The sequence below is a fragment of the Alligator mississippiensis genome, chromosome 14 (assembly GCF_030867095.1).
Source record: "Alligator mississippiensis isolate rAllMis1 chromosome 14, rAllMis1, whole genome shotgun sequence".
Lineage (NCBI taxonomy): Eukaryota > Metazoa > Chordata > Crocodylia > Alligatoridae > Alligator > Alligator mississippiensis.
Window position 1 is genome coordinate 1,592,605 of NC_081837.1, and position 25,854 is coordinate 1,618,458.

At 53.5% G+C, this 25,854-nt stretch overlaps 1 protein-coding gene across 1 annotated transcript in view; it reads right to left on the reverse strand.

The window, feature by feature from the left end:
- SSH2 (slingshot protein phosphatase 2) overlaps window positions 1-25,854 on the reverse strand; it is a 103,273-nt gene that overhangs the window by 67,556 nt on the left and 9,863 nt on the right. The gene's annotated exons all lie outside the window — the stretch shown is intronic.

A 25,854-nucleotide genomic window follows, 5' to 3' on the forward strand; every position in this document is an offset into this window, starting at 1 on the left:
TAAGCAACAGGCGTGACATGATGGAGTGGACCCATCAGATTTCTGCGCAAGAGGGAACTGCAGAACCAGATGCTGCTTCCTAAGAGCGATGGCCTGAGCAACCCAGCTCAAGAGAGCCATCAGAGCTGCATCACATGGACGCACTGTGCTGCATTAACTCTTAGGGTGATTGTCTAATTACACTGAAGCAGCGCCTGGAGGCACCACTTTGAGACAGGCTTCACGGTCCTAGGCAGATGCACAATGAGAGGCAATCCCTGCCACAGGACTCACAAATTAAATGGGCCAGACTGGCAGCAAGTTGGACGGGAAGAAGAACCAGATGTGAAGTGGCGTACGCTGGGCTCCCCCAGAGGTTAGTTACAGGACTGGGATCGCGTGTGGGATGGGCGGGACCCAGGCTCAAGGCTTTTCTTTATCCGAGAAGCAAGACAAGACGTGGGAAAGCCCGTGGCAATATCTGCCCCTCGGCTGGTTGAGGGCCCGATCCTGCAAGGTGCTCGTCATCCAGGACATTCAGGCAGCTGCGTGCACCGGCTGGCCGGCCGCTCCTCCCTGCTGGAGACGGACTGGGTGGAACTGGTTTCCACTAGGCAGGCACCTGTGATAGCCACACACAGGCTCAGACCCACAAAGGCCAGGGATGCTTTGCACAGCTCCGAGCACTGAGGACAGCCCCCGTTCCTCAGAGAGCTGATGGCACCACTCAGCACCACCTCGGGGGCAGCAGAGGCCAGACCCACCTCAGCTGCCAGGACAGCAGCCGCAGCTGGGGACCTACCTGTGCAGACTCTCACATGCGGAGAGGGAGATGCCATCATTCCCCATCCTCCAGCTCCCAGGGCACTCAGCAACGCCCCGCTCCCCCGGCAGCCCGCAGAACAGTCGACAAACTGCTCTGCTCCAAAATGCTTTGAATGCCCGTCCCCGGGGCCAGCTCCTAGCCTCTCTCCTGTCCCCCACCAGCCTTCCCGATGACCACTATGGAGAGCGCAGCCCACCAGTGCCCCTCCAACGCCTCTCGGAGCTCAGCAAACGATGGTGCTGATCAGACAGCAGGTGTCGCTGCTGCACCGTGTAGCGCAGCCCCGACCCGGCCCGGCCGCAATCCCAGCCTGCATGGCCGTGCAAAGCCCCTCGGCCATCCCCCCCCCGTTCTTGAACCCGCAGCACGCGACTGAGCGGGCTGCCCTGGCTCTTGAGGGCCCTGACTGTTGGCCTGGGTGGCCACGCATCAGTCTCTAGAGACCGCTGTGCAAAGCCTTACCGGAACGGGGGGATGCCCTGCTCCTTTCCAAGCACTGTGCACACTGCGAGCTGGTCAAGGCAAGGTCCACGGGCATTTGTCAAGCATCCAGAACCAGGGACTTTACAGAGTGATCCACAGAACAGTGCAGGCAAACCCTGGTTGACGTGAGCAATGTTCCCAGGGCAAGGGCCTAGGGCGCCTGGCTCGGACGGTCCCAAAACTCACACCCTGGAGCCTTCCCTGCCTTAGCTGTGACATTGCAGTGAGCTGGTGCTTGCATGTTTCCTTCCAAGGGAAACCAAACCCATGAGGAGGAGTGGAGTTGACCTACGTGAAAGAGCTAGAGGTACCATACCGGCTGAATGGATGGCATGAGCAAGACATGGCACTGAACCCACTGACCGCTTTGTGGTCAGACGGCCTTGCAGGTCTTTGCCCTCCATCAGTTAGCCATCAAAGTAGTGGGAATAAAAAACGCTTAGATGACCCCCAAATGCACTCAAATGCTTATGCATGGTGGAATCGTATATGCAGTTCTCCGAACCTACTGGATCCCAGCAAGTCACAAAGCCCCTGACTAGCCAACCCTGTGGGTTGCCAAAGACGGGGTACGCAGCACGTGCCAGAAGGGCAGTCCAAGATGCAAAGGCATCCATATGCCTGCGACAGCACGGCCTGAGGGAGAACAGCGCTTGAAGCCTGGCCCGCCTTGCCTAGAAATGCAAGCTATGCAGACAATGCTGTTTTTGGCTTGGAGCGCACAGTGGTCAACTCGATACTGAAAAACAAAGAAAGAAAATCCTGGCCTTGGCAACTGCCAAGCACGACGCCCCTCCGAGCAAAGGCAAACAGCGGGGACGTCCTGGAGCAGGCAGACCATCTCAGCGATCTTGGCCCCGTGTGGAATTCGGGCCTCGAGGGCTCTTGAAATGGGGGGGATGGCTAGACATGACCCAGCTGGAGACCACCTGTTGCTGCTGGCTATCAGGTGAGATCTCAGTGTTCAACACATGCGCAGCACTTCTCCATGACCAGGGCGCAGCTGTTCGAGAGCCCAGGCAATGCCGGTGGGGCACGCTCAGCTCCAGATACGTGCGATCCTGGGTTAGAGTCTCCCTCGAGGTCTAATAATGCTACCTGCACCGTCGCTGGACAGGCCGGGGCACCGGCATGTCACTTCCTGGGGCCTAAACCCTTGAGCTCATGGATAAAGATCTGTCTTTCCTCTTTCCTTACTGCCACGACTCTTCCAACCCTGTCTGCCACCCTCTTCCCTCCTTGCATGTGGGGTACCGAACCACACGTCACTCCCTGCCCCCTCCCATCTGACCTCTTCTCCTTCAACCAGCACTCTGCCCTTCTTGCCTACCTTTTGGATCTTCCCCATCATGCTTTTCTGTCTCCGACTCCAAGCTCTGCACCTCTAGCGGCACCGCTCATGCCTCCCACCGACCCCCTTGGCATCGTTGCCTCTGCACGTGCTTACCTGCCATGTCAAACACTTGCTGATCCCACAGGCAGGCGGTCCTGGCAGATTGGGAGCTCACGCCTTCACCTGCTGCCCCGAGTGCCTTGGCCGACGGTGTTATTTTCCAAATGAGGTTGCAACCTCCCGTACACAAAGCTCGCTGAACAGCACCGACAACAGCCCGCTACAAACCAAGAGCTGCAATTCGGCGAGCTCCCACGGGGGGGCACGAGAGGCAAGGCATGAGTTCAAGAGCGACCCTCGCATGTGCGCTTTTGACGGCGTGGAGCATTTCAGGAGACACCGCTGCCATTTCTCTCCGTGTCCCCCATGCCTGCGAGGCATTGCTGCAGGGCCTCCAGCCACCAGCTAGAGCTCGCCGAACCTGGGGAAGCAGAGGGCGCGATGACCGCGCGGGGAAGGTCTGCATAGCCACCTGCACTGGAGCATGCTACCTGCCTGCCTCAGCTACAGACCGCAGCGAGAATCACAGGGCCCTTCACACGTGCTTCCCCGTTCCCTCTAGCGGGACGTCATAACCAGAAAGTAGCTGCAGGGGCCATGCAGGCAGCCCACGGGAGGTGGGCGGTGTGATGTGCAGCTTCTCGGTGTTCTCGCAAGCCGGATCCTTGCTCCAATTTCGAGCGGCTCCCATGGAGCTTGGCGCTGCGCTGATGAGCTCCGGAGGGAGCCGAGCCCTGCCTTCCTCGGCCAGAAGAATGACAGAAGCAAGGGCCCTTGGGGGGAAACAGGAGCAGAGTCTCAAGGCTCATAACTAGGCCACGATATTAAAAGGCAGCTTAAAGTGAAATATGGAGATTCCTTCTTGCCGCCTTCCCGGGGATGCTTTGCATGTTCTGCTCTGCATTAATCCAGTTTTCGCTTTGATCTTCTGCCAAGCGCCTGTCAGGAGCAGGGCTAGGGAGAGGGGAGGAAAAATGCTACTTAGCATTATTTCGTGGCATGTCAGCAGCACTGCTGCCCCTACAAACCGCCCTCGTGCAGACCGATGTGGCGACGAGCACATTGCTCAATTTGCCTCCCGAGTCATTTGCCTGCGTTTCCGAAAGGCCTGGCAGATTGTTCAGGTGAGACGCACCGTTTCCACTCCCTGCTTCCCACACCTGCGGTTTCCTTTGCTATAGGAAGCTGCGGCGAGGTTGTTTGCCTCTGTGCAAGCTACATTTCTGAACCGTGAAACACGGTCCACGTTTCCATCCCTCTTTGCTATGGCAACGGTCCCCCGAAGCAACCTGGAGGAATGATGCGCTCCTGTGATGAGTGAACTGCCATTGCTATAACTACTGAAAGAGCATGAATCGGAACAATTTGCCAGCAATGAGCAACAGCATTAACCTTTCCCTCGGCATCATGCATCTCAGCCCTCCACACGTGGATAAGTGGTAGTTTCACGCGTAGGAAGCAGTTGTGCAAACGTCAGCTCCGCACCAAGGCCAGGTGTCCATCCACAACACCTTTTACAACAGCTGTGACTGACACCACGGACCAGACGACTTAGTTACGCTACTAACCCCCCCCGGATGCAATAAGGGATGCTTTGGGGCTCGGCACACCTGACTTCTGCTGCAGGTTAGCTGCAATCACTTCCCACGAGAGCATCTGTGTCCGCCGTTACATCTTGCAAACCCTGTGGTGTTTTCACATGGGGTCAGCGAGACACAAGGGAACATATCCTGGCATGAAGTAAAGGTCAGTGCATCTGCCACATCCTCCCGCTGGTACCACATCTTCATTGCTGACTCCCTGGGTCACTGTGCCTCCTTCCCAAGGTCGCTGCCTGTCTTAGCTGTGGTGCAGGGCCGCTTGCTGTCCCCTGCGCTCCCAGCTCAGAGCTCACACACGTGTGCAATGCTGCCAATTATTTACCCACCATGGCCTGTGCTTCAGTGTGGTTCCACCTTGAGATCCTGGGCAGGCACACATGGGTGCACCTGGGGCTCCAGCAAAGGATCTCCACCAGCTGTAGGAATAAGGACAGCAGCAGGCCTTGGAGAACTCGCTAGGTGATGTTCAAGCTGATCAGCGAGCACTTGTTTGCAAGCACGAGCATGCCGCAAGGCCGGCGGCAGCAGCGAGAGCCTCTCCGTGACCGATTGCAATGCAGCACATGCTCATTGCTCCCACAGCAATTGTGAATCGTTTGCCAGGGTCCGCAGCCCCACCCAGCAGCATTAGGGGCCGAATGCAGGACATGGGCTCCTACTCCACATCCGAGCCAGAAAGGGTTTATAATTAAATAAGTGACGAAAGCAAGAGGCCTGCTGCTCTCTCTCCTTGGCAGACAAGGGCCCTGTTCATACACTCAAATTCCCCCACGAAAGCCTTTCCGCTGGAGACGATCTTTGCTGGGATGAAGGCAGCTGCTCTAGACAACTCGGGGGCTGGGCACTCGGGCATTAATCCAGCTGCTAATCCATGCGAGTGCTGCTCTGCCCCAGCACAGGGTGGTTTCCCAGAGCACCTTTGCTTCTGCCCCAGCTGTGCGGGACAGCACTAGCCCCGCAGCGCAGCGGTTCTCACTGTGCTCAGCACGCCAGCGCAATAAGAAATCCCTCTGCCTAGCGCGTGGGTCCTGCTGCAAGACTCGGAAAGGAGCTCTTCCACCACGTCTCGGTGCTAAAAGGCTCTGGGAGCAGCCTGGGCTGACCCTGATGGGACGGACTTGTGGTCTAGGTGGACGTGACAGTGGTTTATTTTCCCGTGTCTGTGGAGCCAGCGCCACTTGCTCAAGCTTCTGTGGACAAGGCCGGTTTCCTCTTCGATATGGCTGCTTTCGTCCCCGCTCCCTCCACTCCGTGGAGTTTCGCAGAGGGACCGACTGCCCGCGTTGACCCTACCGGCTGCCAAGTCCTCGTTCAGCTGCTGGCCCTCCCTGGGGAGCTGCTCTCTGCATTGCTCAGCTGTGTGCAGATGTAGGTCACAGACATGCTCTTGCTCTAAAAGGAGAAATGAGCTCTCTCCGGCCTTTCATCTCTCCTGCTGAAGAGGAGCACCCTGTGCTAGCCGGCTTAGGTACGGCAAGGGCTCTGCAAACCTGCAGGCCTCCAAAAATTAAAAGCCTCCAAGCACCAACGCCGCATGGCGTGCCCGACTGCAGCGCGCTGCACGCCAGGGCAGATTAACGAGAGGAGCTGATTGTCAACGGCATTGCTACGTTAAATGAAATAGGTTTGCCTGCTGGGGAGTACAACAGCTCCTGCTTTAATCATGGAGGCTTGCCTTTGGGGAACAGCGCACGCAGTGTACTCACACACATCAAAAACTCAACATGAAAGGAGCATTAATCGTGCCACTTGTCTTGCAAAGAACGGCAGCACGGGGCAGGGCCTCTGTTTTGCTGGAGAGCTGCAGAGCAGGAGCAAACCCTGTTATGTTCGAATGCCCAACTCCCGGCCTCCAGAGCAGCCGTGCGGGCAGAGGGAGACCCTCAGAGAAATCTTGCAGGGTGCCTTCATTTTCCCAGCACCTCGCCCCCGGAAGATCTCCGGCTGATATTTCCTCAAGGGAGGAGGGGACATGAAAGCCGTGCGCTTGGGAAAGCATCCTTCGGTTCCTCTGCGGCCCTGGGACACGAATGCCATTCCCTCCGCTCGCTCGGATGTGACAAGTGTGAGAAAATAGCTCTCTGCATAAACATGCCCCTGCGCCGCGCCAGCCTCCAGACCCAGCCTGGCTGCTGCTGTCAGAGGCAAAACTGGGTCAAGCGCGAGCCAAGAGATGCGCGCGCACACGGAGCGGTGAGTCTCGGGGCACGGCTTCCGGCAGTGCTTCCCCGTACGGCTTCTCGGGAACGCTCCCCGCGGCCGTGCCCAGCCACAGTCGGGTCTCTGCAGCAAGTGGATGTCGCTGATAAGTTGATAACAAACTGCCAAACGGGTTCGCCGCAAAGCCACGTCTACCCAAGCATGCAGAGGGAGAGAGAGGGGCTACCTCAACCCCAAATCCAAGGTTTCACCACTAGATTTTAAATTAGAAGGGCAACACAAGGGGCCAGGGAGCACCTTGCTACCAGAAACTAGGGATCTGCCCAAGCCTCGGCTCAGAAAAGGGTCTGCATCCAAGACAGGCAGCTTCCCAAAGTGCAGAGACAGCTGGAAGCAAACGGCACCGGCCTCTCTAACCAACAAAGAGCTGTCCGCACACAAGCTAAAAAGAGTGGGGGGGCTCAGACGGCAGCAGCCCAACCTTTCATAATTCATGAGCAACATCATCTCGCATTATGTGGAATAAGGGCAAAGATGGAAGCAGCAGATGCACAGTGCCGATTTTCAGTTTTGTGCTATTTTTTTCTTTACATCAAGTCCTGCAACAGATTTTCTGTTCTACATCGTGCCTGCAGGTTTGTTCCTGCTCAGTTTGTCTCACGCGGGCTCATTCCACATTGAATGCAGGAAGCAGCCCCGGAGGAGAGGAAAGTCTTACATGCTTACATTTGCTGAGAGTTATTTTCGGCGGGGAAGGAAGGGAGGCAACGCACGCTGCGAAGGGAAGGGGCCGACTGCAAGACAAAGACGTCTTCCTGTTCCCATCTAGCTCAGTTTAATCACCGCCGTTTCTTGGCCTGCAGAGCAGCAGAGACCGCAGATGTAGTCTGTCTGCGCTGCCGCTGCAATTATCTACATTAGCAATTAAAAGTTAGAAGTCATATGCAGAGAGCAGGAAAGTAAGACAAGGCCTGGGGTTACAAACATACACTCCCTGAAGTTGTACTCCAGTGGCGCAGCCTCACCTGGCATGGAGGCAGCGATGATGGGAAGGGGAAGAGAATAAGCGGTCCCAATACTGGGACAAGACACCTTTATACCATAACCGTGTCCATGCTGGGTGGTGCCGGAGTAGCTATATCACTACTGGTGTAGTGACACTAAGACGATCGGGCCGGTCAGATTTGGGGGGTTTGCACTGAGCTGCAGGAATGGGGCACAAGCAGCCGTCCGGCGACATCGATTCGAGTACGTTTCCTTTTCAAACGAAGCCACCGTGCTTCCAAAGTGCCGAAAAGATTTTCGGCAGAGAAAGATGCTTGCGATAGAGTCTCACCCACTCGGCTCCCCTGTCCAGCGTGACCAGCCCTCTCTCTCCATGCAACGGACACGGGACGTCAGGGATCAACAGGAGAGGCACAGATGTTTCCATGCGAACTCCAAGAATTCACTGCCAAGCCATGCGGGGCCCTCGGAGCCTGCAGTGCCAGGAGCACGTGAAAGGAGAGGGATGTTATTTAATGCTGCTGCTGCAAGAAGCTGAAAGGAAGGCTTGGAAGAGGGAACAGAGCAGCACTCAGCCTCCCCCAACATCCACGCAGCGATACGGAGGGGAGGGTCGCTAGGAACGCTGCAGATGCTGCTAGCAGTTAACCTTGCTCGACCCAAATCTGTGCTCAGCGGTATAATTACAAGCTGTAAATTGTTACCTAGTGCTGGTGGGAAACAAAGGAGGCAGGTATCCAAGCAACTGCCTGCTATGGCGTCTGGAAGTGGCAGCATCCTAGCTGACGCTGGCTGAACGCGACTGCGTAACGCTGGAGGCAAAGCAGACGCACGGCCCGGGAGCCACCGCTCTGAGCAAAAGTGCTGCACAGCTGGCGTGGGAAGGGGTGGGAGAGCACCTCCGAGTCAGGATGCTTGGACCCTGCGCCCTCTCCTGACTCTGGCTCTGGCTCAGGGGGAATGCTGATGCCTACCTACCAGGCAGGGGTCTGGGAAGACTTCAGCCGAGGCCTGTTTGGCGAGTGTCGAGAGCTTTCCTGGAGAGAATGAGACCCAACGCTTGGGCACGGCCGCGAGAGGGGGAAGGCTCCGTAACCTTGCAGCTCACCTGTCCTGGGGCTTGCTGCACAGGGAGTACGAGGTCTCTGGGGCACAAGCTTCAGCTGCAACCGGTGAACAGCTGAGCGTGCCTGATGCACCACGCACAGAGCGCCACGTCGGACCAGGCACAGCCTGGGAGAGCCGAGGAAGACTTGCCTTACTTGGGAGACCCCTCACGGAGGGTGGCAGGGGACTGGCAGCGTTCCCCATCGTGCCCTCTGGCTTCCTAATGGCATCGGTGCCATTGGGAGAGACCCCCATCGTTCAGCTCTCACCTAGGGGGTGGCTGCAGCCCATCTTACAACCGCTGGACCTCGACCCTCCACGTCAGGCCATTAGTAGTTTGAATGTTCCTGAGCACAATCTCTTTGACCTCGGCATAATCCGCCTTGCCTTCCATCAGCCCTCCCTTCCTTGAGACAAGTAGAGGCACCGTGGTTTGGCGCAATGGAGAGAGATGGGCCGGACTGGAGAAGGCCCTTGCAGGCTGGCTTTGGCCAGGTGGTATGAGCAAGCAGCGGTGCACCTGGGACCAAGGAAGGGGATGGGGCATCCTGGAGGTTTAGAAAAAGAGGTGAAAGCAGACTGAATTAAGGGACTTTCTAACTTCCATCACTCGCCCCCAGGTAACGTTGTCACCGAGCGGCCCCAATCCCCGTCCCCTGCCCAACCTGTTGCTCTGCTTCCTGCCTGATCTGCTGCTGCGCTGCTTTCCCGATCCCCGAACACTGCATCCCACGCGCACAGGCCACCCACGCCCTTTGTGGCATGTGTTGCAGGTTGGCCACCTGTCGCAGGTCACAAAAAACAGGCTCTTTGAGAGCCCAGGCTGAAAGTGTGCAAAGGCCTCTCGCCTCCCATGCGCTGCGGCCTTTGGGATGAGGGTTAGTTTCCTTCCGCCAAGAGGCAGAAGCGCGTGCCACACAGAAAGGCAGCCGGGGCGGGGGCAGCAGACAGGTGCCATTTCCGGACGAAAGGGCACGGCGCTGAAACGTTTCCAGCACCTGCTGTTAGCAGCGTTCTTCGTTCACCGGAACAGAGCGCGCAGCACGCTCCGCGAGCAGAAAAGCACGCGTCTACCATTTTCCTGTGCAGCATCACCGCTGCAACCGCCCCACCGCACCAGAGCAAAAGAGCCGGTGTGTCCAAGTGAAAAACCCTCTATTGTTCCTGGCACGAAGAGGGATGCGCCTGCCCCTTGCGAGCTCACCCAACCCAGCCGCCTCCCCGCCTCGCAGTTGCTACGCAGTGAGCATCCCCGGTCTCCTCTGTGCCATCTGCTTGTCCCTCTGGCAGGCTGGCCATTACAGCCCGAGCGCTGACGATGCTCCAATCTCCTTAGTAACAGGTTTGGTGGGGAGGGGGGTTGCATCTTCCGACCAGCCCTGTCGACGTGCCGGAGATTCGGCTCCCTGCAGGGGGGACACGTGGGATGGAGACAAATGGGGAGGTGCGCTGGGAGGGGGAAAGACCCCATCGATCCTAGGTGTTATAAGCAGGTCAAGCCCCAAGGTGCCTTCTGCAGGCTAGAATTCACACTGGGCATGTGCCAAGCAGCTTGGCTGCTCGCTCCACGCTACGGGCAGCATTAAAAAGGCATCCAAGTAGGAGCCGAGTTTCTGCTCCGCACACAATGTTATCTTCCAGCTACCTTCTTTTTACCCTCCCCACCTCATCCTAAAGCCTGACAATACTTGAGGAAGGCGCTGTTTGCAAAGAGCTCTGACCCACAACATTGCCGTGCAGCCGAGACAGGGCTTCATTTCCAATCTGCAGAGACGGCATTTCCACCGCAGGCTTTTAATCAGCGGCCGCAAGCTGCCTTTGGCTTTTTAATCTTTAAATCCTTGCACTTTCTCCTAGCTGTTAATCCAGTTAAAACCCGCCCCTCCTCTCGCTGGCCATACTGCACAAGTGACCACCTGACGAGAAGGGCGGCAGAAGCTGATGGGTCGAGATAGTTTCTTCCAGGACCATGCCCATACAGGCCACAAACACTTAGGTATGATGTTGAGAGGAGCTACAGGGAACCCTAAAACAGATTCAAATGAGCCAGGAAAAGGAAAAGCCATTCCTTAAAAGCCTGTTGCATCAGCATGTGTGAGCACCTAGGACCTCCGAACACATCAGGGCCTCCATGTAGGAGCCTCTTTTAGTCCCGCTGCAAGACGTGACCGGTGAGAGACCACCCCAGAGAAGAGCCAGGCTGCGGGCAGACCATCCGCCGTGCCCGTTCCTCTACAAAAGCCATTGGACCCACACTGCCATCACGGTGTTGGTCTACACGAGCACAGGAAGGCTCCAGGGCACAAGGTGGGCACGTATGGGTAGAGTCTCTGCCCCGAGGATCAGGCCATCAGACGCCCACACAGGTCAAAGACCCAAGGTGAAAAGGGAAAGGCAACAGGGTTGGTGTCAGAAGGAGCACTTGCTTCCACCGCTGCACACTCAGGAGTGGTGTGCGCATTTGGAAAGCTGCAGCGCTTGAAGAGAAGACGTCATTTGAAAGTCCGATATAGGCTTTTGAGGACTGAGGCAGCACAGCGGACCAGGTACGGGAGAGATCCCCAGGACACGGGCCCAGAGACCAGAGTGGAGGGCAGGCAGCAAGCAGCTCAGGCTGAGCAAAGAGGGGCTGGGCTAGGAGCCCCAAAGCGGGGTGAGGTGCTATCAGAGAGAGACGCTTCTCTATCCGAACTCCATTCGCACAGATAATCAGCGAGAGCTCCTGCCTGCAATCACTGCTGCCTGCTTAACGCTCCTCCCAAATGGCCTATTACTTAGCAGAAGGAGTAGAATAACTACTCCAGGACTGCAGAAGCATTCAAGATAACATTATACACCTATTAACTGAAGCACTGTGCATCCAAATGAGACCAAGACGGTAGGTATGCCTTATTAGACTGAAGCGTAGCAGGGACATCTCCACATCCATGCAGAGACTTCAAGTGACATGAATCCTAGTACCGATCAGACGCATGTTTCCCCTTACAGCTCCAGAAAAGGTCACCCGGTCATTTGGCTACTCGGGGTGTATTTATGGGACTGAAGTGTTTGCTGAGGGCAATCGCAGTCCAATGAGTTGAGAGAGAGCAATCACCGCTCTCAGCCTCCAACTGAGCTATGCTTTCACCCTCCTCTCTGAAGACAGGCTCTCCATTCCCCGGTCCAGCTTTGTAGCCCTTCTCCGCAGCTACTCCAGCTGGACTTCATCCTTTTCTGCACATGGCATTCCCACGCTGGACACAGTGCTCCCGAGGAAGCATTGCAGTGCCTTGAACACCAGCGTCCTTAAATACTTCTCTAGCTCTGCTGGAAACCCGTGCTTGGGCAACATTCATTTTCATCTGATAGGCATCCTACTGGCAGGTCATAGCTCTCCAATGACTGACCCATACGCATAGGGTCTGTTTTTTTGAGATGAGAGATCAGTGTCTGCAGCTTGTACCGTGATGACCCCCAAAGACAAGGAATCCTATATAACCAGCACTGACAGAAGTGCCTTGAAATTGGGAAACCCACCGGTGGAGGGAAGGGGGCTGGTATCCAGCACTGCTGCAGTGTTCGTTGAGCTCGTCGAGTGCGAGATGCTGGCTGGCAATAAAAAAATAAAATAAAATAAAATAAAATAAAGTCTCATGCTTCAGTCCGCACTTTTTGGACTGCATTAATACAGTCTAACCCCCGAGGAAATCTGGCACGAGGCGAGCTGACAGGAAATCCAACAATACAGTTCACGTGTTACAGAAACGGCAGCCACAGTTTGGTCTTACTTCAGCCCTGCCATTTGTTTTCCTGACAGGCTGCCTTCCACCCGGCTCCGGGGAAGTCTGAAATAAAGAGATGTCATTATATTTGCTCAGGAGGTCAGTTTTAATGCAGCACTTGCTCACGCACCTGGTATTAAAAAGACTAACAAAACGGAGCCTGCAAGGTGCAGATGTGGCAAGAAATCTTACTAAAAAGCAAGAGCAGGACAGCGCTTTTTAATGAATGTAAGGCCTGACTCCTCCTCATTCTCTCGGAGAAAGCTCCAGTGACCAGCTCAAATGAGAATTAAATGCTTAGCTCCTAAATCCACCTCCTGAGCCAAGCGGAAATGCTGTGCAAGCTTGTAAGCAAAACACGGCGTCAGTAAAAATAAATCTCGCTCAGACGGGAAAAGCGTGTGACCGATTTAAGGCTGAAAATCAAAATCGATGCGAAGCCGCTCTTGGACTGGAAAAAACAAAGCCATGCGAGTGACTGACAGCCTTCCCTTGCACCCCGTTCAGAAGCAGTGCCCATACATCAGGGATGAGGTGGCACAGGGCAAGGCCGCGCCAGCCTGGCCCACCCAGAGATTTAGAATTGAGGTCTGACGATATTACGGGAGAAGCAAGTCAAGTCCTCTCGGGACTCTCGGCCACGCTGATGACCCAGGTGTTTCTCCACTGCAAGAACGTGACTGGGATTCGTGACGGTGATTGAGGTTTGTGGGGCGGGGGGGCCCCAGGACGCAAAGAGTTTGGGACACTGCAAGTCAAGGCTATGCTGTCTTGACACAGTTGTGGGGGATAGATTTCCTTGCAAGCTGTTTCTTTCACTTCCATGAAACATTCATTCCTTCTTAAATTTAAAAGCATCGTTTTGCACCTAACCCCCAAGGTGGTTTTTTTGAGCTTAGCAACTAGAGGCAGGAACTATGCATATTTATATGGAAAAGTTAGATATTGCCTAGATTTAACTGTGGCAGGGATCCGTTGCAAAGGATGCTGAGATGCCCGGCTTCAAGGTACTGCAAAATATTCACCCAGGATGGGCACCACCTTTGTTTGACGGATGAGGAACGGAAGCAAGGAGGGGCTGAGCAATCTGCTTAGTCACGCAGCACGGGTCTCCAGCAGAGCTAGAGAAGTATTTAAGGACGCTGGTGCTCACGGCACCCAATATACTTGCTGAGACAAGAAGCACCAAAATAATCTGAGGTCAGTATCCCGCCTAAGGGATCTGCAGCTTGGATCAGTTTGTTCTTGGGCCCTTCCCTTGACATTCACACCTTGCAAAGCGAGTACTAAAAAAAGGTACAGCGGTATGAAGTATAGCTAGAAGACCGCTGCCCGCCAGTCAGGGTTAACTTCAAAAGTCTCACGCTCTGCTGAGGCCAGGACAGCATTTGTGCAGCGATGCTAATTCAGGCCCAATGCAAAGGCTGCGGCACTATAACAACCGGATGTGGACAGACCACTGCCTGTATCAGTCCTCCCGGAGACACCATGCAAAAAGCATTCGTTTCACCTAGCAAATTCCAGGAGCTAAATGGTTACGGAGCAGATGAGCTGCGAGCATCATTCCTGACATGCACACCAGTTGCACACCAAGAAAGTCTTGCACTCAAGCCAAGCAGATAACCATCTGTTAGAGACATAAGAAAATAAAGAGAGGAACTTGGTACTGTGTCACATTCAATTTGCTGCCATAAGCACTGAGAAGAGCCGTGGTTATTGTTTCTCATAAATATTTATCAGGCACGTGCAGCTGTGAAATGAAAAAGGAGAAATCAATTGGTGTGACTGGTACCATCTCAGACGCTGCTGTGAAAAAGCGTTCCATTTTCTTGACTCCAGGCAGTGTGCTCAAGATACTAAAATACCCTCCCTGGCTAAAATCTGCTTTCTAGTGGGTTAAATGGGAATCTCTCTCTGGCTTCTGGGGTCCTGGGGAATCCAGCGATTCTAGTCTCAACTCCGCCGCTGACTGTCTGTGGCCAAGGGAAGTCATTTAGCCCACTGGTGTGCCAGTCTTCCCAGCTGCAAAATGGCAATAATTGTGCACTTGCTGTATTTGCAAGTTTATACAGTGCTTTAGGTGTAAGGGTGCTATACTGCACATAGAATACTACCAGCTTGCCAATAGCATTTTCCACTTTAGCCCATCTAAACTTCAAACCAAAAGGCCTTGACAACGTCTGACCAAGGAAGTTGGAAGCACCAACTTCCAATGAGCGGTGATTAATATATATGCCCCGCTACTCAGTGAGGATTCCTGAAGCTATGTAATGGTATGGGTCGATAAGTACTTAAACTTGATGGACTACAGACACAATTTAATACACCCAGAGGGGTACAATCAAAGCAAGCCCAGCCCTCCATATGGCTGAAGAGCGTGATAGATTATTTATTCATAGGAGGGAATAAAGCTATCTGCGGGCCTCCGCTTTTCATCATCAGACAGCCAGAAATCAGAATATTTAGTACAAGACAAGGATTATTATTCATCTACTCTTAAAAACTCCTTGGAAAGGTAGCATCAACTCTTGGTGTAAAGATCTGTTAACTGTGTATGTACTATATCTTGCAGATGGGGTTCAAATCTAAAAAAGTGCCCAGGATTAGGAGAACTGGTTTCCAACCGTCTCTCCCTATCGGAAAAAAAACAGAGCTACTAACCAGATTTTCAATAACCCCCAAACAAACCCCAGAGGATGCCATGAGGGGGTCCAGATGCTGAAGGTTTATGAAAACGAGCTGTGAGGGTGTGCTCCTCATATAGGACCCTACCCTTAAAAACAGCTTTGGAGAAGCGCTGCAAAATCCTGGGTGCTACAGAGCCAGTGAGCAGGTGGTTTTTTAAGCATTAAACCAGACTTTCTGCCATTGGCATGATCATCGAGAACAGAAGGACTGTTACTTGTTGAAGGACGGTTTAGAGACTGACAAGTCACTTAACGACTCAAGTCACGTTAAATCTGTGACATGCGACAAATGTAATGGTTTTCCTCTAGGTCTCCTACCCCTAGATCCAAAGCAGACACTATCATGCTCTCTGCCCCTATGAGGGTCTTGTCCTGTTCTTAAGGAGCTTGCACCCTTTCCACTGCCCGCCTTGAAAACGGCAGGGAAACGTAAGCCCCAAGAAGGGAGCTGGTAATGCCCAAGTTTGCTCTGGAGGGAGCAGAACATTCTTCAGGCTCATGAGCAACCACATGACAACATCACAGGAGGCCAATTTACTAACGGCAATTTTAAGCTTCCAGACACCCATAAGGAGCAGTTATACAAAACACTAGTGTTAAAAATCTCTCTCATAAAGAAAGCAGTTGTGATACCTTAAAAAAAGAGGCCTGCCAAGTAAAGGAAGAGTTTGCAGAAAAGCAAGAGTCTGTCCCACTGACCACCGCACCACGAGATTCTTTCCAAACATCTGCTTTGAAAAATCGAGGGCTGTTTTACCGGCAGCTGGTCCCACCACACAGCTGGCAACCCTTCCTGCTCCATTTCCACGCCGGCGCGGCTATAAACAAGGCAGCGGTCCGTGTTGCCGCTGCTTTTTCATCGTCCTCATCATTTTATATTTCAGACCGTTGGATTCAGACTGTTAATGGGATAGCTGCACTGCTGGATCTCTAATTAGGTAGACGGGTAATCCGTAATCATACCGCTTACAGGCAATGAAAGCTGACCAGCGGTTGGAAGGAAGATTTAGCGATGCTGCTGTCTTTTCAGTGCGTGCGCCTGCATAAACCCTTCCCAGGCGCTGCAGTGAGAGCTGTTCACAAACAGAAAGAGAAGTTATTCCCTACTGCCCAACTTAACAAGCAGAAATGGGGTTTCTTATTTTTCCATAGAGGCAATAATCTTGCATGCGAATATTGGCCCAAGATCCCCAACCGGCTCCGCCGCATTTCACCACGCTGCCGAGGGGCTCACAAGACCAACCGTTATCTTTGGTCAAAGGAGAACACTGCAAGCTTATATGCTCCAGGCTAATAAAAGACCTCAGAAAGAAGGCAGTTGTGCTGTAAAGAAGTCATTCTGAAAGTGCATTTAGCCCACCGGAGGTTTGGGAGGACTTTTGTCCAAGGACAGGAGGTTTTTTGCCAGCTCTGTAAAAACACTCCTATGGGAAAGCGATGTCCACACTCTTTAGATTTGCATTTTGGACCTAACGCAGTACTTATCAGCTCCCAAGTCTAACTGGAGAGCTTTCACGATCAGCGTAAGAACGAAGCGAGACACAGGTACGAGCTGTGCAGCAATGCTGGGATGGATTCACCTCCATCTGAGCACTGCCGTTGGGACAGGAACCGCAGAGATGCCTGGTCTCAGGGCGGTGAGACCAGCTGGGAACTGCACTGTTAGCAGTGGCAAGGAGCTGGACGAGAACATCTGCTTCCCACCTCTGCAAACAGTAGCTCTTCAAAACCGAACCTAGGCGTGGCTTTCTTTAAGTCACAGCAGGGTTGAGGACCTAGGGCTCAAGCCTTCGTTGCCAGTACCTGGCATAGTTATTTGCACCCAACTGAAATGCTACTGCGCCGACGTGGGAGTGTCTCACTCTCACTTGAGAGCAGCGCAAACTGCACAAGGCACGGGGCACAGGATCGGGGACATACTAACCCACGTAACAGCTGATTGCAACATGTGGCAAGGCTGGTTCTTTAGCCCGCTGCTGAATCCAAGGCAGATGCTACTCCAGAGCAGCGTTTGAGCATCACCAGGCTCCTGAACAAAGCCCGTCCTGGATGCAGGTTCTGCACGGTCCCGGCTTCCCAAGTGCATTGGGTAAGCGAACAAGGCAGGGTGCTGGGAACACCAGGCACGCTGGTCACCGCCTGGGCCGTTACTGAACCAAACCAAGCCCCGGAGAAATTGCAGGGTGTGGACGGTGGCAGAGGAGTGCTAGCGAGAGACCTGGAAAAACACTTCCTAGCTCAATAGCTCAAGTGCAACGCAGCACTGAACACCCACCCTCCTGGCCGTGGCAGCAAGAGCGTGCGCATGCAGGAGCAGGAGGCCAGGGCAGCAATTTACTGCGTGGAAGGATACTGTGGGAGGTCGCTTTTCTAGTGTGGATGTGAGAGCTGACTGCGGGCTATTCGTGTGCACCCAGGTGAATCCTCAATTAACCACAACAGCTCAGCAGAGAGAACACAGGATGGGAAGGGACTGAAAAGAGACCACCAGAACCTCCCACTCCGTGTGCCATGGACCGCCACGGGCCACCAACACCCGAACACACCCGAGACCTCGAAAACTGCAACGTGCCAGGGTGGAGAGCAGGAAAGACTAAGGGCCGCACTCATACCTCAAGCCCCTAAAATGGCAGGGGAGCTGCTCAGTGAAATAGGCCTGGATGAGCCCAGGAAGCAGACCGTGCCCAGACAAAGGCAAGAAACCCCCATGGACTTTTCCACCAGTGCCAGCTAACAAATTCCCTCCCAGCCACAAACCTAGGGGTCAATTTAACGCCGAGCAGGAGCAGGACACACCAGCCAGGCACCGCAACGGCTGCTCGGTACGACTAGGAGCACCTTGCCTTGCCACGTCTGGCTCTGCCTGATGTCACTCGCAGCTAGTCCTGCAAATTCAGATGTCGGTTCAGATTTAAGATGAACCACGACTGACACCACCAAGAAAGGAAACTTCTGGGTCACTAGTATAGCAGCTTGCTTTAAAAAAAAAAAAAAAGCCGCATGGGGAACATTAAGTTTTATGGACTGCTTTAAAGGGACTGAGCTCTTCACCCGAAGAGTTCAAAAGAAATACATCCCTGTTGAGCTGTGAAATTATTCCCATTTCACATATGGCAAAACAGAGGCCAGGAGAGGTAGAAGGGCTTGGCAAGTCACGCAGCAAATTGATGGCAGAGGTTGGGATGGACTTGGACCAGTCCAGCTGCCTCCTGCCATCTGTGAGGTTGCAAAACACAGTGATGTGCATCCATCGTTAAGCCTAGACCCTTCCCTTCCCTTTTCGGTACTGGAAGTGGAAAGGAGCCTGAAAACCCAGGCTCTAAAAGGAGCAACGGTGGCTGGGAGCAGGCCGAGTCCCGTGCAGCAGCAGTGAAGGGAAGGCACCCAAGCAGTGGAGCCACCCAGGATTTTGCTCGGCCGGGGCACTGGACATCGCTCCGTGAGGTCACTTTTGGAGGCCGTTCAACGAGCTACTTCTAGGACTGATGTCAGCGTCACGTGCGGAGGGATGAGCGTGCAGCTGGACATTTTAATTCTCTCTACATGTGCAGGGAAGGCAGCGGATTACAGCTTCGGCAGAATCAGCTAATGAATTTCTGTTATATCATAACAGCAGGTAGTACTCCCAGCAACGGGTATTTCCACGAGGCTGTTTGGCCATTTTAAAATGCTTTCTTTTAAGTCATTAGAGTGGGCCGTTAACGAGGAATCGGGTTGTTACAACTGTGCTTTGCTGTTTATGTTCTGGTTTCTATAAATTGGATTTCCCCGTTCATACGTTGCCTGTAGCTGGCATGGAGCAAATGATTAGCTATTGAAAACTTCGCAACCCAGTGGGTGTCTGGGAGGTCTGGAACACAAGCACTTAAAGCAGCAGAACCGTATCGCTGGAATAGCCAACCTTGCGGTTAAAATCATTCTCCGGAGGCTTTTGGTTGCCAGTTTTATTTCCCCTTGACTGTAAAGGGTCTAACAGCAACATCCTACCAAGGTTCAGTGGCAAGCAATCATGCTCAGTTACCAGCAACGAGTGTGCCAATTTTCCCTGCTAAAGTCCACCCCAAATTCCAGCAGACAGGAATCGTTGTGCGATGCACGCGCTGAAGTGGGACCTACGGCGCATAACTTCCACGAGGGGATGGTGATGTTCAAAGAAACTGGACGGGCCAACAACTCGAGGTTGAATATGTGCTTCTGTCTGCCAGCTGTAGCAGGAGACAGGGAACTGCCCTGTGCTAGACTCAGACGAAGGCTGAGCGGCCTATGCCACTTCACCAGTATCACTGGATCTCTAGACACCCAGCTCAACCCTAAACCGTGAAAATACAGTTGCAAACAAGAATCTACAATTTGCGTCCCAAACCTTCTGCTCGAATGGCAAGAGGCGACGCCGTTAAAGGTGGGTGCCTCGTGCAGCATGCACCGCTTGGTTTTAATGAAATGTGCCATTATTACAATGAAGGCCCACAGGTACGTCAAAGTAAGAAGCTTCAACCCAGCGAGAAGAATACAGCCTTCATTCCACATCATCCCATTTTCAGCCCGCGCTCCTCTGCAAAGCATCATCCTTTCAAAGGTTTGTAACTACTTGGCAGTTGCAGGCAGCCCAAACAAGCCTGGACATTTTTTTTATTTTAGACTTAATGTAGCATGTACTCTCGGAGAGGTTTACAATGCAGCCTTTTGTAGTCAACTTGCTCCCAGCTGGGCCACTGCCAGGTCGTTATCAATGACATTTTAAAGCAGATGAATGAAGTTCTTATGTCCGGTGACAAGTAGAGTTCGGATCGGGTGCACGCATGCACTGGGAGCAGAAGAGGGTTTGCTATTAATTTGTCAGGTTAATAAATACAGTGAACCGATGAATAAAAGCCTTTTTAAATAGGATGCTTCGAGCCCACATTAATATCTGTAATGCTTTTGCGGTTCAGTGCTCCCTTAAAAATGAAGCGTGTTCCACAGGAGCCCAAAGCACCACAGATTAAAGATGCCTGCGCACGGCTTCCCCTTTCCCATCTCTTACCGAACGAAAGCCGTGCCTCTCGAACTGGGCAAGTCCCGACCCCAGCCCGTTCTGCTTATCGAGGATTTTGCAGGCTGCTCGTGACTGAGATCTACTCACCCCACCACGCGCCACCTCCGAGCGGGCTGCCGTACGCCTGCTGCATCGGTGATACGATATTCTCAAGCAAGTTCATGTTACGAGGCCGGCAGGGCTGCAACCAGGCAGCTGCACCTGGGGGAAGAGCTGCTGCGGGAACTGAACGGGGCAGCTGGCAGCGCCACGTCTCCCTGCACCGCCCTGGTGTGTTTTCAGCGTTAAAAGTGGAGGAAAAGCAGCCAAGTAATAGGAGATTGGGGAGGACTGAAAGTTAGCGGAGGTTCACTGTTTTCCATGCGGACAAGGCACCCCTGAACAGCACGCTCCTGCACCAAAAGACCCGAAGGCTTGTCTTCAAGTCCCCCAGTGCAGCTACGTGACACCCCGGGCTGGGTGAGATGCCAGACAAAGAGAGGGATGAAACAACTGCCTGGCTTTCTCACCTCAGCCTGAACCCAGGGCAAGAGGAGACAACTCAAAGGTCACGGGACCTCCCCTAGCATTTAGTGTAACGGCAGTCAAAAAAAAGCACGTGGTCTAGCACTGGGAGCCCGCAGCTCCAGCTGCCCGGTTCAGGCACCCCAGAACGACTTGGCTGCTCTGCTCATAAGGAGGGGCAGTGCGGTCTAGTGGACAGGGCACTGGCCCACGGGACAGGAGGTTAGTGCTGTTCCCTGCTCTGCAACTGCCTTGCTGCACTGTCTCAGGCAAGTCACTTCCTCTCCCCCTTGCCAGGCGTATGCACAGCTCCTAGCGCTCCTAGGTTTCCGGGGCCTCTGTGGGCTACCCTCATGCAAATAGCACCGAGTTACTGTGCCACACCTCACTGTCTCACAGACATGCTGAGTGTTTTATACCAGATGCCCCAGCATTTATTCAATTTAGACTGCATTAGCACCCCAGCATGTTCACGTGGCTTTACACAGGGTGATCTGTGCGTTCAGGCAGATGCGGGCGGGAGCCGAGCCTCCTTCTGCAGCGTGCCCGCTTCCCCAAATGCACAGGCCGTTAATTCCTGTAGACTGCCTCTGCATTTCAACACACATTTCTGAAGACAGTCTCAAACAGCTCATGTTCCCCGAGTACGGTTCTTTCCCAACGTGCCTGAGGAAGCCGATCTGCTTCAATGCAAGGCTTGCATCCATGCATTACTCTGACAGGCGCTTTGAAGTGCGCGTGCACCAGGGTAAGCATTCCTTTCTTGGCCCAGGGTAAGCCCTACAGGTCAGCTTTCCCTGCCGAGATGCTGCCGTGGCCGGAGGCTAGTCGCTGTATGTTTTCCAAGTGGAGCCATCAGAGGCTCAGGTACTTCCTTCCCATCTGCAGCGTTCATGACCGACTCCGGCTTGCAGCGGCTGACTGATCTCCCGGACGGCCTGTGCTGTCCTGACGTGACCCTGACTCGTTCGCGTGGGAGAGGCTGAAACATCCAGACAGGGGACGGACGTTTGCGCACTGGCCTTGAAACCGGATCAGAGCTCGGATCAATCAACAGATTTCCTTCCGAGGGGAAGTCTGAAAGGACACGCTCCTCGTTTCTGCGCAGAGCGCCCTTACGGCAGGTATCCTGGGCGGCAGCTTGACGAGCCCGGCTCCTACGCAGCAGCTCGACATGGTTTTCAGTGCTGCGTAACTGTAATTTCCAAGTGAGCTTGCAATGTTATGGCTATGAACAACAGTGGCAAAGAAAAACCAGAAAAGCGTTACACGTCTGATAACCCAAACTGTTCCCTAACTGCCTATAAGCAATGCCAATCATGCCAAGACCGGCCTCGCTGTCCCGCTTGAGCGAAGCCCGATCAAAACTGTCCCTTGCCAAAAACTCCCCAAAAGAATCAACACAAGCCCTGGAGTTATTTAAGGGGAATGGAGCCAGAGCGAGCTTCCATCAGACGCTAAATGACAAACAGTTTAGAAGTTGAGCGAGTCAAGTAGCACAGCCATTAATTAACATAAACCCACATTTAGCCATTGACTGCTCCGAGCTGTGCTATTTTAGCTCATGCATCTTTAACCACATTTCTAAAACCAAGCATAAATCAGATGCTGTTGTAATGTTTCAAATCTATGTCAGCCTGGCATCAGACCAGCACGTACAGCAGACAGATGTGATTAAGCCACATGATCCAGCGAAGCTGGGATTGTAGTACAATATCCAAATTAAAGACCTCCACAACTGCTGGCTTTTGGAGACATTTCTCTCCAGGCCCTGCCCTCTTCTCAGCTCCCTGGATCTCCTTTTATGCTTACTGAGAGCTTCTGAGAGCCAGGGCCAGGGCCTCGGCAGCTAAAACTCAACACATTTTCCACAGCAGCTACGCAGATGGATGAAACCCAGAAAGACCCGAGTGTTAAGTGAACAAAAGCAGTTATTTGTTTTAAAGCCCTGTTCGATGAAGAAAAGAGAAAAAATTCTGCCAGCAGAGGCAGAGAGAGCCAGAGATGATAATGAGGGTTTCTACTGCAGGTGCTCAAGGACCAGTCATTAGTGCAATGCCCAGAGGCAAAAGAGTCTTGAAAAGGTGTAATGCTGTTTTCATCACCAAGGAACAACTTCCCAGGGGAGCTCCTGGGAGCAGTGGCTAAGAGGGCTGGACATTTGTTTAACAGAAGTGGGGGTGCTGGCCTAAGGCAGCGGAGGGGGTCCACCCTACAGAACCAGTGACCCCAACCCACACTCCAGCCAGCAAGAGCCAGACTCAACCACGCGGTGCAACGAGGATGGATGCGAGACAGCCATGGAAGTCACCAGCAAAGACGGGGTCCAGCCTTCTGACACTTTGCTGGCGAATGAAAGCCCCGCCTGTAGAGCGGAGGTGCACGGGGGAGCTCCCAACAGAGTCTGCCACTACAGACGAGCCATTTCACTGGGAAAACAAGGCACTGAGCAGGTGTCTCTAGAAATAGGTGGCTTTGGGCTCCTGTTGGAGGGCGGTATTGTCACTACATGCAAACTTATGCATGCTTGGTGCTGGCAGGATGCGGCATCAGAAGGCGACGTGGCGTATCGAATATCGAGCGACGTCGGCATCCTCCTGGAGCGGGGCAGAGCTATGACACCTGAATGCATTTTGCAAGAAAGGCCCCGTGAGGAACATGCAGAAGGCTAGCTCATCTCCCACCGAGGGGAGGAAGCCCCTGGCTTTCCATCTGTGCACCAAGGCTCCCTCGTTCGGAGCAAGCGGGCAGGCACGCAGGAGCGAACGCTTGCTGCTCAGCAGTTGCTGCCCGTCACCTGAGCCACCTGCAGCTGCAAGTCCAAACAACGCTTCGTAAAGCCCAGCCCTCTATTTCTGCGCGCGGAAGGAAATGTCCAGCCTCAGAAACCGCGACTGCAGCTCGTGGGAGAGTGCGGTACGTGGTGGAGACACCAACGCTCCTTCCCACAAAGTGAAGAGCTGAAATTAGAGACCTGCCAGCCAGCAGGCAAGCAGATTCAGTGTCACGGGTTAATTCTCATCGACACCAAGCCACCTCCATTTAAGCCACGCTGAAAACTCCAGCGGCCGAGGATTTTTCCATTGTCTGCTCTTCTGTGCAAAGCTCTCTCTACCCAGCAACAGGCCCTGGCCACCGCTCACTTACCAGCTTGAGAAGAGCCAGAACAAGCACTGCGATGGCAGGGACCAGTTCCCCTTTGATTTCTGGGTGCAACTGCCGCAGTCCTCTCGACAAAGTGGCACGTCTACACATGCATTCACGCTGGCTTATATTTACTGCACAGTAAGTGGGAATAGGCTGGCGTCTACATGTGCCAGTGCTAAAGCACATGAATGCTGTGTGAACTGACCGGGGACTAAAGTTAGTCCCCAGTCAGTCCACACAAACACACGGTGTTACTGCGCAGTAAGGCGTCTAGACGTACATTACTGCGCAGTAACTAATCAGGTGTAAATTAGATACTTGCACGATGCAGGCATCAAATTTATGCTCAAGTCGGTCTAAGTCAACATATTTACTGCACGGTACGGGCGTGCACGTGTAGACGTGAGCCTGTACTACACAGTAATTTTGGTTACGGCGCAGTAAATGTGCACGTGTAGATGCACCCAGTGTGAACCAAAACCTATTCGGCCTGTGGTACAGCCAGGCTGGTCGAGAGCGCATTTCATGCTGGGGAAGTCCAACAGGAGAGTCTTCTGCATTTTACTAATTACATCCTGGTCAGACGACCAGGAAGGCGACAGATCTGTCACAAGAGCCAGACAGCACCATCGGTTTCACTCAGTGTTTCAAAAACCACATGCTTCCGCCCCCCCAGCGTAACCCGACTGACACGCGCAAACAGGGGAAGCTGCCGAGAACTCAGTTGCCCGCCTGTTACATAAGGATCTCGAAGAAAAGGAACAAAGGCTTCGTCGGCTCACCAAAAGTCACACATGAAGCTGTGCTCGGTTTAATTTCGTGCAGAAAGAGGCCAACACGGAGGGGCTCATTTGCCGTCGGGCTGCCAGGGCCCGTGCAATGCTACAGGATTCCAATCAAAGCGCTGGAAAGGGGTCAGTGTCAGCCCCCCAAAGTGGGATGTTCACTGTGAAGACTGCTCAGAAGTCTTTCACTGAGCTGAGGCTTGTCTCTTGCCATTACAAGAGAGCCTAACCTAGAGCAGTGACGGCATGCCAGGATCTGCTGGCTAAAAAAAGCAAATGTTGCATGTATCTGACCTCGTTGTTCTTAGTTTTGCTCCTGAAGGCCAAGTGTTCAGCACTGCACTGGTCTATAATATCTCACCCCGAGTCTTCCCTGACCGATGCTCCGGCACCTCCACAATTGGAGTTTGTCCATCAGATGCTTACTCGTGTCAGAGTCGCTTGTCACGGAAACTATGGCAAGTGTCACTTCTGGGGAAGGACCTCTTACAGTAAAGCAGAAAGACGAGTGCTCCAGCCATGGAAAGGATTACGCCCCTGCTCAGCTCTGGAAACGCTCTAGGACTGCCTGGGTCACCTGAATCCCCCTCACAACTTCCCGACTGGCTCTTAGGCAGATGGGCTCCCATCCACCTGCCTTTCCAATCTCTCCCACCTGGTCCTGCACCATATCTTCTCTCCACTCTCCTGGATGGCAGGGGCCCAGAGAAATGGTGACCATTTATTCTACCTTCCTCAAAATGCCCCCTGCAAGCCAATTCTTCCCATCCTGACTCCCGGGTTTCTTTTCCTGTGACATGCAAACGACAAAACCATTTGTGCAATAACACCCCTTAGACGGTTAACTGCATTTTAGCCAAGTGGGCTTCTCTCTCTTTTCAAAGCGGTCCTTTAAAGCCATGCATGAGGTTTGACAGACCAAGAGACCTGCGCACACTATGGAAGCTGCTTGCAAAGCAGTCCGGCTTTTGCTTGCAGAAAGTTAATCTGCCTAAAACCCCAATCACTGGGAGGGAGGGAGGGGGAAGAAGTTCCTCGCCCATTCCCAGCTGTCCCTGCTTCCGTTTGAATGAAGTGCTATAAGCAAAAGGAGGAAACAAGCCGGGACGCCAGCATTCACGTAACATCACCCCACCCGGCCTCCACGCTCAACAGCATGAGTCAGATTGCCGTGAGTCTACCTGCCTATTGCATGTCTGGAAGGAGGTAGAAAGCAACACTTTTCAACGGGAGTACTTACTCTACACACAGGCTGACCACGGCCTGATCTCACCCCGGATCCAGAGAGGAGCGCGCAGCTACCTGCCTGCACAGGAGACGTGGAGAAGAGAACTCAGTTGGTAAAAACCGGCGCTCCGCCCTTCGTAGAGCTGTGTGGTCT